At 37.0% G+C, this 13226-nt stretch overlaps 1 protein-coding gene across 1 annotated transcript in view; it reads left to right on the forward strand.

The window, feature by feature from the left end:
- Window positions 1–10959: 10959 nt before the first annotated feature.
- The window catches only part of ADGRL2 (adhesion G protein-coupled receptor L2), a 599014-nt gene continuing 596747 nt past the window's right edge, over window positions 10960–13226 (forward strand). Inside the window, exon 1 of the mRNA XM_019754311.3 lies at window positions 10960–11286. The gene's annotated coding sequence lies outside the window, so the exon portion shown is untranslated. The remainder of the gene's footprint in view (window positions 11287–13226) is intronic.

Genomic DNA, 13226 nt, shown 5'->3' on the forward strand with positions numbered 1-13226 from the left:
CTTGATGAAGCCACTCTAGTTTACCCATGTCCCAGCCTGAGGCACCATGCAAACCTTTCCAAAGTCCTCATAGTATACTTAGAATAAAGTCAAAATCCCTACCATGGCTTTGAGACTCAGAATACTCTGGCTTTCTACCTCTCTAATTATGCCCCCTGCCACTCCTTCACCCAAAGTTCCAGCCCCAGCTCTTTTTTTGTACCTAAACATGTCAGACATTTTTTTCCATACCAACCGTGGTACAGCGCATGATGTTTCCCCTCCCCGCGATGTCCTTTCCCCTATCCCTCATATGGTGACATTTTTCTTACTCTTCTGTTTTCTTCCAAAATCTGAACTCTCCCTTGACCACTCTGGTCCTCCACTCATTTATATCATAGTACCTACTTCACGTCCTTCGTAAAACATGTCGCAGTCTTTAATTACATAGATGATGATGATAGATAGGCAGATGAGAGAGAGAGAGAGAGAGAGAGAGAGAGAGAGAGAGAGAGAGAGAGAGAGAGAGCAGCCTGCAGATGGCTGTTTTTATTGTTTAATGTTTGCATCCCCCATTAGACCATGATACTGCAACTTCCATGTTGTCTGTTTTGTTCACTGGACCCTCAACATCAAAGTGCTCAATAAATTTTCATCGAATGAACGAAATTCCTCTCTCTTTCTTCATCACTTTTGTTTCAATTTATGTAACTAATTTGTATATGTTTCTAAATTATTTTATTTAGATGTCTAAAAATTTCCTCCACTGACCACTTTCTTCTAGACACAAACGAGAATGGAAGAGATGACATCCCACTCACCCTCTTTTCACTGTAAAGCACTAAGAAAGCAATATTGCAGGATATTTTCAAATGCCACAGTATGTTTTTTAATTCCCAATGACCACTGCATTTTTCCTATTACCATGTATGATCAATCTCTACATTGGAATTTTTTATTGAAATACATATGCACTTATTATTCTGTCATTAAAATGAAGCAGTTAACTTTGCTTCTCTAATGTTTGTGTCTTGAGCAAAATTTTATAAAGAAAAATTCCACTTAAATCTTGTCTCAATACATAAAGCAGTACAGGTAATTTTTCACTGTAAGTACAGTACACATAAACATTTTTCTTATGTTATTTCACTTCCAGTTTCTAGCCAAAACATTAAAAAAGACTGCTCTTGTAATCCTTGCAGAATTTTAAGTCTTAGCCAAAGAAGAAAGTCCCAAAAATCTTTTCCGAAATCCTATTTGGGCGCTATTCCCAGTCTAATTTTGCAGACCAAGATGTTTGGACAGTCTTGGTGTGCCGGGGATAAGCAGTTGAGAATTTTTATCTGAATTAAACCCAAACTCCAACTCTAATTAAAATACCACAACATTGTTAACTCCTTGACTATTAGATATTGGTTTAGCTGAACTAATTCCACTTCTGGAATACAGCCTCTCATTTATGTCCCTGCTGTTGCTTGTATTTTTATTTCGGCTCTCCCATTGCTTTTCAAAGGATAGAATATTGTCCCACTTTTTGTTGCTATGCAAACATCTCTGGTGTTACATAAAGCAAGCATAATTACTAAAGCCAGATAACACAGATTTGGTGACAGGAGCTTCTGGAGCTTTCCATTTCATCTATTTTTTTTCCCTCTGATGACTAAGAATGGTCAAAAACAACTATATGCATATTATACATATATAATATATAATTATATATATAATACATACATAATATATATACATTATATATTATATATATAACATATATATTATATGTAGCATATAATATATATAATGTTGTATATTATATATAATACATAATATATATAACATATATAATAATACATACTATGTTTCCTCGAAAATAAGACCTAGCCGAACCATCGCCTCTAATGCGTCTTTTGGAGCAAAAATTAATATAAGACCCGGTCTTATTTTAATATAATATAAAACCAAGTCTTATATAATATAATGTAATAGCATAGTATAATATAATATAATATAATATAATATAATATAATATAATATATATAATACTGGGTATGATATAATATAATATAATATAATATAATATAATATAATACCGGGTCTTACATTAATTTTTGCTCCAAAAGATGCAGTAGAGCTGATGGTCCGGCTAGGTCTTATTTTCAGGGAAACACGGTGTGTAAGTGAATTTAATTAAATGTTGGCATTTAAATCATTAAGTTCATAGTCCTCTGTGTAGGAAGCATGAACTGACAAGGTTAGTGCCAACTCTGCATGTGTTTATGTGACAAAGCTACCAGTTGGTAAGAATAAGCCCTAAATTCTTTGAAATCACATCAAAGAAAATCAGCAAGGACACATTCTCTGTCCCTCATCCCAAGACTGCTTTACATGTGTATTCACCTTTTGATATTGTTTCCTTCAAAACTTCTTAAAGCCCCTAAATTTCAACTTGCATTACCTGTTGCTAGTGTGGCTGCTTGTCCCTCATTACTATTTCACTCGGAGTTCTGGGGCCTAGTATGAAGTCAAATGTAAAGTGACAAGTGGAAACCAAGGGACTTCAAAGTACAAATTGGATATGATCTTCTTGCCATAACAGAATAGTGGCATTGTCCTGTAAAATTAGAGCCTGTATGCTCTTCTACTCCAGAAAATTAGCAGCGTGAATTCTGTTCAACAGCTATGGGAATTCTGGGGAGATTTGGAAATGTTCCCCAGAAGTAGCAGAACTAGGGAGTTCCCAGATCCCTCATATAAATCCTTTCCTCAAATCATAAACATATCATTTATTAAATTGAACAACTATTTACTAAGCATCTCTTCAAAATGCTGCGTATAAAACAATGAAGAAAAGTAAAACGTATCTCTCTCCTGAAGCTCACATTCTAGGTGGGAAAACAAAGAGTAAGTACAGCATAAATTAGCTCTGAGGATAAGTGCTATAGAGAGAAGTAAGGCAGGGAAAGAGGACAGGGCTGGGCTGGGGACACAGGTGTTAGGATAGAATTTTAATGGAGTGCTCAGGGAAGTCTTCACTATGTGAAAGACATCTCAGAAAACTCCTGAAAAATAGTCTTGCAGGTAGGATACCTGGGGGAAGGGCATGCTAGAGAGAGGGAACAGTGAATGCAAAGGTCCTGAAGAGGACACATACCTTATGTGTTGGAGGCATAGCACGAAGGCCAGAGAGGCTCAGGTGGAAAGCATAAGGGAGAATGTGTAGGACATTATGTCAGAGGGCCAGGAGTAGGGGGAGGAGGGCAATGTAGTGCCTTACAGGGACTTTGGCATTATGTTTTACTCTGAGTGAGATAAGAAGTCATTGGAGATGTATTCGTTTCCTTGGACTATCTTAACAAATTACCACAAACTAAGCGGAGTTAAACAAGAGATATTTATTGTCTCTTAGTTCTGGAGGTCAAAAGTTCAAAACCAAGGTGTTAGCAGGGCCATGCTTCATACAAGGATCCTAAGGGAGACTCCTGCTTTGACTCTTCCTGCTTTTGGTGGCCCTAGGCCTTCCTTAGCTTGGGCCGGCATCACTTCAATCTCTGCCTCCGTGTTCACATGGCCTTCTCCTCTGTTACTATGTCTCCTTCTGTCTCTTGTAAGGACTCTTGCCATTGGATTTAGAACCTATCCAGGTAATCCAGGGTGATCTCATCTGGAGATCCTTAACTTTATTAGATCTACAAAGACTGTTTTGTTCAAATACAATTACATTCACAGGTTTCAGCTGTTAGCACATAGCCACCATTTAATCCATTACACAGAGTTTTGAGTAGAAAAGTGGCAAGATCTGACTTGTGTTTTAGGAGGTTTATTCTAGTTCCCGTGGTAAAAAAAAAATAAATAAATAAAAAATAAAAGACAGTAGAGAAGTAGGAAGACTACAGAGCAGAATCCAAGAGAATAGCACACAACACACAAAGCAATAATTCAGGTGAATATGTGGCCTGTACACAAACAGTAGTAATGGAGGTGGTGAGAAGTGATTGGGTTCTAGATATATTTAAAAGTAGAGATGACAGAATTTATAGATTATTTCATGTGAGGTGTAAAAAAAAGAGCAGAGTCAAGGGTGAATCCAGGTTTGGGGACTGAGTATCTGTGAGTTACTTTTGATGTATATGATAGGAATGCCTCCTTTTCTATTATAAAGCTTTTATACTGCTGGGGTCAAGGTGATTAGCTAGCTGCTACTGCTCCCCCATCAGGTCTCAGGTTGGATATAATTTCCTTCTGAGGGTCTTCCCAGACTTCACTAGATTGGATTAACATGTCTGGATGTTCTGCACGCTAAGTTTATCCGTACCACAGCTCTTTTTTGTCATTTATCTCAGTTTGCTTTTGCAAATCATCCCAAAAGTAGGTGACTTAAAACAAACAAAACATGTATTTAGCTCATGGTTTTGCAGAGTGACAATTGGCTTAGCTTCGCCCTTTTTCTGGTATGGGTCATGGACCACTGACTTTGGCTGGATGTACTCATGCATGTGCAATTAACTAGTGTTGACAGGGACTGGCTGATTCATGATGGCCTTAGGTGAGATGGCTGAGAGACTCTCCATGTGGTCTCTCATCCTTCACAGGCTGGCCTGGGCTTGCCTGCGTGGCAGTCACCGGGTTCTAAGGGTGTAAGAGCAGAAGCTGCAAGGCCTCCTGAAGTCTAGGTTGAAAATTGACACAATCTTATTTCCATCAAATTCTGTTAGCCAAAACAAGTCATAAAACCAGCCCAAAATCAATGGATGAGGAAATAGACTCCACCTATCTGTTGGAGAAATTACTAAGTATTGTAATTTTTGCAACCTATAGAATCATTTAATATTATTGCTTATTTTGATGTCTATCTTCCCTGCTAGCTATTCCACAAGTAAGGAAAAAAAAAAACCTTTGCTCACTATTATATCCCCACACAATAGATATTGAATACATATTTGTTAAAGAAATGAATGAATGAATGAATGAATGAATCAATTGGTAGATAAACTGAAATGCATCTCAGTCTGCAAATGTCATGATCTGCCTCCATTCCCTTGAGTTCTGCATCAGCTTCTTTATGCACTCAATACCTAGAACCTGTATTTGCAGATGGGATAAATTGTTGCTCCATTCAAAGATCTAAATTAATATAAGTATGTGCATGAAATGGTCAAAATAAGCTTGATTTTTTAAAAGCAGTGTAAATATTGGGGGTAACTTTTTAAGGGACCTAGATACCATTTGTTTTGTACTAACCTAAAACAGTGATTTTTCAGTTTTTTTTCTTATTTGTATATACAATTTAATAATATACTTACTTCTTTAGTTATAGAAGTATTATGTAGGTCAATTTTTTTTCTAGGTTCAGAGTTCAGGTAAATCTCTTCTTTATATATGTCACTTGGGGCTCTGGGAATACCTTGCAGAAACCTATTTTTCAAAAGTATACTTTTCTTCCTTACTGGTGTCCATCTCAGAATCTTAAAATGCAAAGGATTCATTAATGGTGATATGACTTTATTGTTAAACAATGCCATTGTCTGGGAAATGCTGAGCATTTTGCAAATGGAATACAGTGCCAAGTTGTTACCCTTTTTTGCAGGAGAAACATTTAAGTGCCTTGGTGATAGAGATAAGAATTGAATTTAGAATCACTGTGCCCCATCATTTTTGCTAATGATTTTATTCCTAAAGCTTCAATCATTTTTCTCTGCTACTCCATATACCACAAAGAATTTACGCTACCTACCAGTAAGCTCCTTTTAGACTCTCTTACGTCTTTCAAACCCTCCTTAATGTGAATTTCTTTCGGCACTGAGCCGGAATGTCTTCCAGGGCCTTATTGATCTAAGTACATCAACATGTTGTTTGTGCTGCTTGTCTGTCTGTTGCAGTTAGTCTATTAAGTCTACTGGACTATTCAATTCTGTGTTTGGTAGTGTGCCCATGTTTTATACTCAGTACGCCAGAGATGTGGAAACAAAATAGTAATCTGAGAAGCAATTCAGTGAGCGCAACTCCTGGAGAACCTGTAGCTCTCCAGGAAACTCCTATTGTTCCAAGAACAAGAACAGCCTAGAAAGAGAAGCACAGTGAGGAGCTATCTAGGAGTTCTATGGATATAGGAAAAGTAAGAGCTCAGTTCTTTGGAAATTGAAGGGAGGGGCTAGGAAAGAAGAAAAAAAGTTGGTTCCGCATCAGGTAAATACTGTTGACTGTTACGAACTTCTGTCTGCTGGGAAGCAGACACTGAGAGGAGGTGGGGGTCTGATTCACTGAGGTAACCAGGCCTTTGAAAGTCAGACGATGATAGAGGCAGGGATGGGCAGGGAAAGCCTCAGAGAAGTCCTGGACTGGGCAGCAATGGATAGGCCTTAAGAGTCCCATTATGCTTAGTTACTGTCTGAGGGCTGCCTGAGCAAGGTGCCCATTGCTGGTGGCTGTCAGCTCACTTCACTCCTTACTACAAAACCACAAGATTTTTCCTTGAAGGGACATCAAAGTGGCATACCTCCTTGGCTGCAACAGAACTTTAAGTAGTTTTAAAATATTTGGGAAAGAGCTGAATGTTGAACTAAGTGGCCCTCTTTTCATCTCCATGGGGGGAAGTGGGGGTGGGTGGGAGGTCGGCAATCAAAAGATAATTTAGAAGAATCCTAATGTATTCAGTCATTTTGTTAATCAGCATAATTTTTTAATCATTTGTGGTTTGGGTGCCCTTTTTGGAGGTTTTACTTGTCATTGTGTTTATGGGAAATTGACAGTTATTAATTGTTGTAAAGCTTGAACCAGTCCTTGTTAGAATTCAAGTATATTTCCCACTACTGAGTCCAATATCTATGTAATCATTTATCTTACAGTGAATTTTACTGTAAGTGTAATATTTACAAGAAGCAATTTGTCATTCCTGGGTTAAGTATAGAAACTTCAATATATTCTGGATAAATATGTCAAAATAACTAAGATTCAAGCAATAAAAGCAAATGGGAAGCTTATCACATAGCATTTTATATTGGAGTTGAGAGGTTTGACTACCATCATTATTGTTTTCATAAATATGATTTTCCAATTATTAACCATCATTAGTATTAATGGCATTAATGCTGGTAATCTGTCTCACTGAGGATTTCAAAGTGCTGTATTTTTTCTGTGCTAAATGAGTTGCAAGGCTCCAGCAGTGAATCCCATTCTGATTTGCTACATCCCAAAGTCTCCAAACACAATTAATTTTAATTCATATATGAATATGCCATGCAACACTTTAGGTTAGGGAATGGGGTATCAGACCCTCACAAACAATTCTGGAATATTTTGGCTCCCTAAAGACTAAAATCTCTAATATAATCGGCAATACATCCTCCTTTCCTCCCTGGAGACAGCACTTCTTGTCATTTAAACATTGTCCTATGTATGTGTTTGCTGGCTGGGGAGCCTGGACCCATGCAGAAAGCACCCAGAGGCAGGGTAAAGACTGAGGCCCAAGGCTGAAATCCAGGGGTACAAAGGATCTTTTGTGACTGTGCCCTTCGCCTCTTCTCTGCCACCTGCTCCTCAGTGCTTTCCTCACACTCCAGTCACATCTCCCTACATTTCCCACTCATCTTTCTATGCTCTACTCTGAGCACACTCCCTGGATTGTCCCAGCTGGTTGTCTCTCTCATGTTGCCCTTCCTTTAGACTCATGTTCCGGCAGCCTCTTCCTCCTTCATGACCTAATTTGCCCCAACAGCTCCCACTACCTTCAAGAGTCACATCACGCATTGCCCAACTTGTAGAGGCTTTCTTAATTACTCCAACTGTATTTGTCTTCCTTGTCTTCTTTCCTCTGTACTTTGTACAGATGTTCTGGTATTAGAATCAATCTGCTTTCATATTTGTTTCTATCATCTCCACCAGAAATGAAAGAAAGGACCACCTGTTTTCATATATGTAGCCCAGGTTTTTGCTAACAAAACACATAATGCATTTTTGTTGAATGAAGGAATGAATTAATGAATGCTTGTTCCTTATCCCAGTGCACCAGGGGCCAGCGCTTCCACATTACTCTCTCAGTGCCTGCTACAGGATCTCTAGAAGATCCAAGTGCACACAAGCACAGGTATAGCCCCATCCCATTAGAACTTCATCCCCACACACTGTTACACACTAAATGTGCTTTCTCTGAACCTTTATTGACATCTGGCTTTTCCTTGGCATTGCTGATCGTCAGGTAGTTACTAGAAGAAAGTATCTCTGATGGAATAATTAAAACTACTATGAATCCATGTGTTACTCTAAGTATAGACATGTTAATGTGTTAATTCTGCCAGTAATATGTGCATTGAAAAAGAGAATGGGAAGCCAGTAAAACACAGAAATGAACCCCTAATGGTGGCATTTCAGGAACTAGGAGAGGACAGATGGTAAGATATTTCTGGGCCGAGAGCTTCTGGGTGCCCTTCACATTGTACCACACAAGCCATTTCTTATTTCTATACAGAAGGTTGGATCTGCTGCTACAACACTCTCTAGCTCTCCTGAGAATAGTATTTCTATTTCTGTCTTTTGTAAAAAGGTAGAGGCACCAGTCCTTCTGGTTGTCAGGGACCAAGAAGGAGCCCTCTTCAGACAATGGCAGAAAAAGCCAAGAAAGGACAAGGCAGTTGCCTTTTTTCTATATCCAATAGACTCTGTAATAACCCTTTCTAAGTTCAGAGAGAGATAATCAAGCTCAATGGAAACAGATTTATAATAATTATAAAATAGCTTACATTGATTAAGTGTTTACCCAGGTGCTATGCTAGGTCCTTTCCTTTAAACCAGGGGTGTCAAAACTGTGGCCTGCGGGCCAACTGCGGTCCACGGGCCAACTGTGGTCCGCAATCCATTGTTAATTGGCCCGCAGCAAATTTCAAAAATATATTTGGTTTACTTAAATAAACCAGGTGAGGCAATAAGTACTTCATCTTGCGTGAGTGGCCCAGCTGTTTGTGTATTTTACCGCATATGGCCCTTGGTAAAAAAACGTTGAAAAATGTTTGGACACCCCTGCTTTAATCCTTATAATAAAAGGTCATTTTATTATCCCCATTTTACAAACAAGTTAAGTACGTTGCCCATGGTCACAAAGCTGATAATTGTCCTAGTCAGCACTGGTGCCCAGAAAGTTGTGACTCAAATCCTAAACATACCTTCTAGAAGTTACTCCCTAGTACAAAGGAGAAAGTAATTAAGCTTACACGTCAATACACTGTCTAGTGTTATTGTGATCATATGTATGTATATGGCAAGACATTTACCTTATATTTATTTCATTTCTTTTTATTTCATGAGGGTACAGAAGAGATTATAATTCCTGAATCCAATTTTTACATTAAATAATTGGTATAGAGAATGTAAATGCTTTGCCATTATTTCTAATATCTTTTTTGTAAACATTTATGAGATATTTAAAATAGGTTAAAAGAAAAAAAAACCTTCAAAATATTTAGGCAGATATATTAAAGAATATTATATGGTCCCTGACTCCAAAGAATTTATAACCTGAAATGTAATATTAAGACCTCAGTAACATTCGGGCCCTGACCTGTGTTCAAGCTGTGCCCAAACTGATATCAAAAACCTGAGAATTCACCCATCAGCTCAGAGAGCAACCAGACTATTGGATATCACAAACATAAAGTAACTATTGTCTCCACCCTTTTATTTTCAAGCAATTGTTTCCTAAACACTGTTGTAGTCACTAAGTCTGCACACTTCAGAAATTCCAGAGTTTCACTAAATCTCATGGCAACCTGTGTTGGCATTTTCCTTGAGATTTCTTTTAAAGTATCACTTCCGTCCATCAAGTCAGAGTACCTCTAAGTATAGGGTGTTTAAATTCTTTATCTTTCCTGACAGGATGTGGATTCCCAACAGCAGCAAACAGCTAACTGCTCTCCTCACTAATCTCTGCAAGTATCACTCACATGTTTATGTTGAGAGCTTTAATGTCATTTGTTGAAATATATTCAAACGATGTCATTTGGTCCACACCAAGTTAATATTGGCTTCCCAAAGGCTTCGATCAATTCGTTCAACCAGCTGGTTTGACTGATTTTTCCTTTAAATCAACCTAATTGCCTGACTGTTTGGGCAAATGTAGATACCTTTACACAAAGAGAAGGCAGGCTTCATGTTAACTTACTAAATGAGGGTTATTCTTTTCTTCTGAGATCTGCCACGGGCTTATTGAGTGATTGTTGGCTTGAGTTAAAATCATACCCCCGCTCCTCTTTCTCATTTTGAAAATAAGAATACAAATGTATAAAATTCTGAAGATATTAAATGGAAAAGCAAATTATAATTGTGTATTTAAAGATACATCTATATTGCATACAGAGAGAGATTTCTTCTATTTTGAAATGCCAGCAAGAGACAATATAAAGGAAAAAAAAGACAACAACTTAAAGAGATTTTTTTAAAAGCTCCCTTTTAGTTGTACATTTAGGTTCTTTCAGATAATTAATCATTAATGAAAATTTAGATGCTATTTTCTTTTTCACGTTGCAGTATATATCACTAGCTCTTTAAAGGCTAACATGGATTAATTTTCTTTCAAAATAAATGTTCTACTTAACAAATTGTCTAGGTTCCTTCACTAACGTGTATGGGAATCAAGACCAGAGCTTTGGATAAACTCAGGGTTTTATCCAAATTTGTTTACCTGTCTTCTAATAAAAGATTTTCAGTATGCCATCTATCATCCTGATGACAAAACAGAAAGAGTCATAAAATGTTCATAAAAATCAGATCAGATAGAGCATCAGCTCATCTGGGTATATTTCCCCACGATTAACCAGTTCTGAATGACAACATTTCTTATCTTATAACTGTGACATGAAGAGGGAGCTGTAGCTCTTCTGAGACACAGTTCTGCATGCAAGAACCAGCTTATCCACGCTCTCCGATCTCCTGTGTTTCTCTTTCTCTCTCTCTTGCGTTGTCCCTCATTCATTCACTCTTCCATTTTTTCTTTCCTTTTTCTTCTTTTCTTTTTCTTTTTCTTTTTTTTTGTTTTCTTTTGCCATTGTGCCAGCTCCATTTAAATGTATCTGCTGTGTATCTGTTCAAGTGGAGATAATCCATGCAAATCAGGAGCAGTGGCTTTCAGTGCTCGGTTCACAGAGAGGACTCAGCTTGCGGAGGTCACTCGTTCACAGCCGCTCCTCCCACTATATTTTCCCCTTATTGCAGAACTGCAGTACGTATACAGTGACTGAAAGGACTCAATTTACTTCAACTGCTGCCTGCCTTTACTTACAACTTTTTTTTTTTATAAAGGAACTTACCTCCATCTGTCTTTTCAAGGTAGGAAGTCTGATTCTTCTAAAGACGCGTGTAATACCTCTACTGTCTGCTCATTATCAAATGTCACTTGAATGCTTTATATTGTTGCTGGCATTAGGCACAGATGCTGTGATTCCAGGTGCCTCACGCTTTTGTTACTTAACGGTATAGGTACAATTGTTTAAGTGTCGGGTATTGTACGTAATGTTTATTTTCCCTGCAATCAGCTTCAGTTTTGCAATGCTAGAAAGATTACGGTGTCCACTCTCTAATCTAGAAATACAATCCTATGTCAAGTTTTCCCTCATAAAAAAATAATAATAATTTCTCAGTATGTTTTAACTTATCATGTATCCTGGCCAGCAATAGCCCAGTGTAAAATTCAACCGTGTTGATTTTTTTTTTTAAACCTGGAACCTTCCTGCAGCGTTTTCTGTGAAAAAGAACAAACTGTTGAAATGTTTTTAACAACAGCAAGAAAAGGATAAATTTTACTTCATTCTGCTGCAAAGTAAGAAGCTGAAGGCCTTATGGCTAACAGGCCTGTCAAATAGATTTATTTTTCACAATTCACAAATTGTTCCTGGGCTATGCAGAAGTGTTATAATTATTTAGGATTTAGTTACTGTCATTATATATGCTATCATTTATTGTTTTGAGACTGAAATTGCATTGTAAAAAAAGTTTAATGTAGCAAGGCAAAAAGAGCTTATGTTTGTATAATACTGTTTGATATCATTTTTAAAACTGATTTCAATAGCCAAATGGTTACTTTTGGATTAAAAATTCATGTAAGCAACGAACAGATTTGACAGTATACATGCTGTTTTATGAAGGCAATTCCTGGGCTTACATTACTTCATATGTGTTTCCTTGAAGTTACTTGTAATAATATTTTAATCATTCCGTAGTCATTTAAATTTTAAAACATACTAAATGTCATAAAATTACACTAAAAATCTATTTTTTATTAGTAAAAATATAGTTATAACATTCCAGTTACAATTTAGATTTCAATAACTGTAATGTGCCTTTGAAAATAATCCTTATTAATATAAATTTACATTTATTACCTGATTTTTCTAAAAAGGTTTGACATGTGGCTATGACAAGATTCTTTAATCTCTTGTATAGTATAGAATTGAACATAAACAGTGAACAAAGTTGAGGGTCCTGAAAAGTAGAAAAAAATATCCTCTGGTCTACTGAATAGTTTTGATGACATAAATCTTAGATTTCATGTTCTAGGTAGATACTTGTAGTTAGTGGAGTTTGAGGAGGGGGGAGCAAATTTATTATCCATGTAAAATATTTCATCGCCAAAAATGTGCAGTTCTTTTTCTTTTTGATACAGTCTTCTGTTAAAAAAAAAAAAAAAAAAAAAAAAAAGCACTCTGATTTTTGAGTACAGTACAAGGCACGAAGCCCTGTCATTGTTAGCATAAAGAAGACATCTACACAAGTATTACTGTGCAGAGGGCAATCTTTCTGTCTCTGGCATTTGTTAGGTTACTGTACATAGAATTTACACATAAATATGTTCTGCTTCATGGCAATTTAGTGATCCTATTGGTATGCAGGCTACTCTGCCAAGATAGCAACAGCCAAAAAAAAAAAAAAAAGATATATGTTTTATAGCAGTGGGAAATAAAAGCCCTTCACAGTGAGAGGAGAGGAATTTGACTTATTTCTTATGCAATAATTAGAATTTCTTTAAAACTCTTTGAAATCTTGAGTGGAAAAGTAAACCGAAGCTTCCCAAGAAGGGCATATTAAATTTATCTATTCGAATCAAGCAGTCGCCAGTGAATATTTTCTTCCCAGATACTGTCACTGGAGGATTCCAGTCTTATCTTAAGTATTATAGGGAAAGAAAAGGATTTGTCACTAATGGTAGGAAAGGATTCTTTCCTATTTCAAATGAGTTTGAGAAGAGCACCCGACACAGGAAAACCTTAACA

Source organism: Rhinolophus sinicus, chromosome 14 (genome assembly GCF_057876585.1).
Source record: "Rhinolophus sinicus isolate RSI-liver-muscle chromosome 14, RSI-T2T, whole genome shotgun sequence".
Classification (NCBI taxonomy): Eukaryota; Metazoa; Chordata; class Mammalia; order Chiroptera; family Rhinolophidae; genus Rhinolophus; species Rhinolophus sinicus.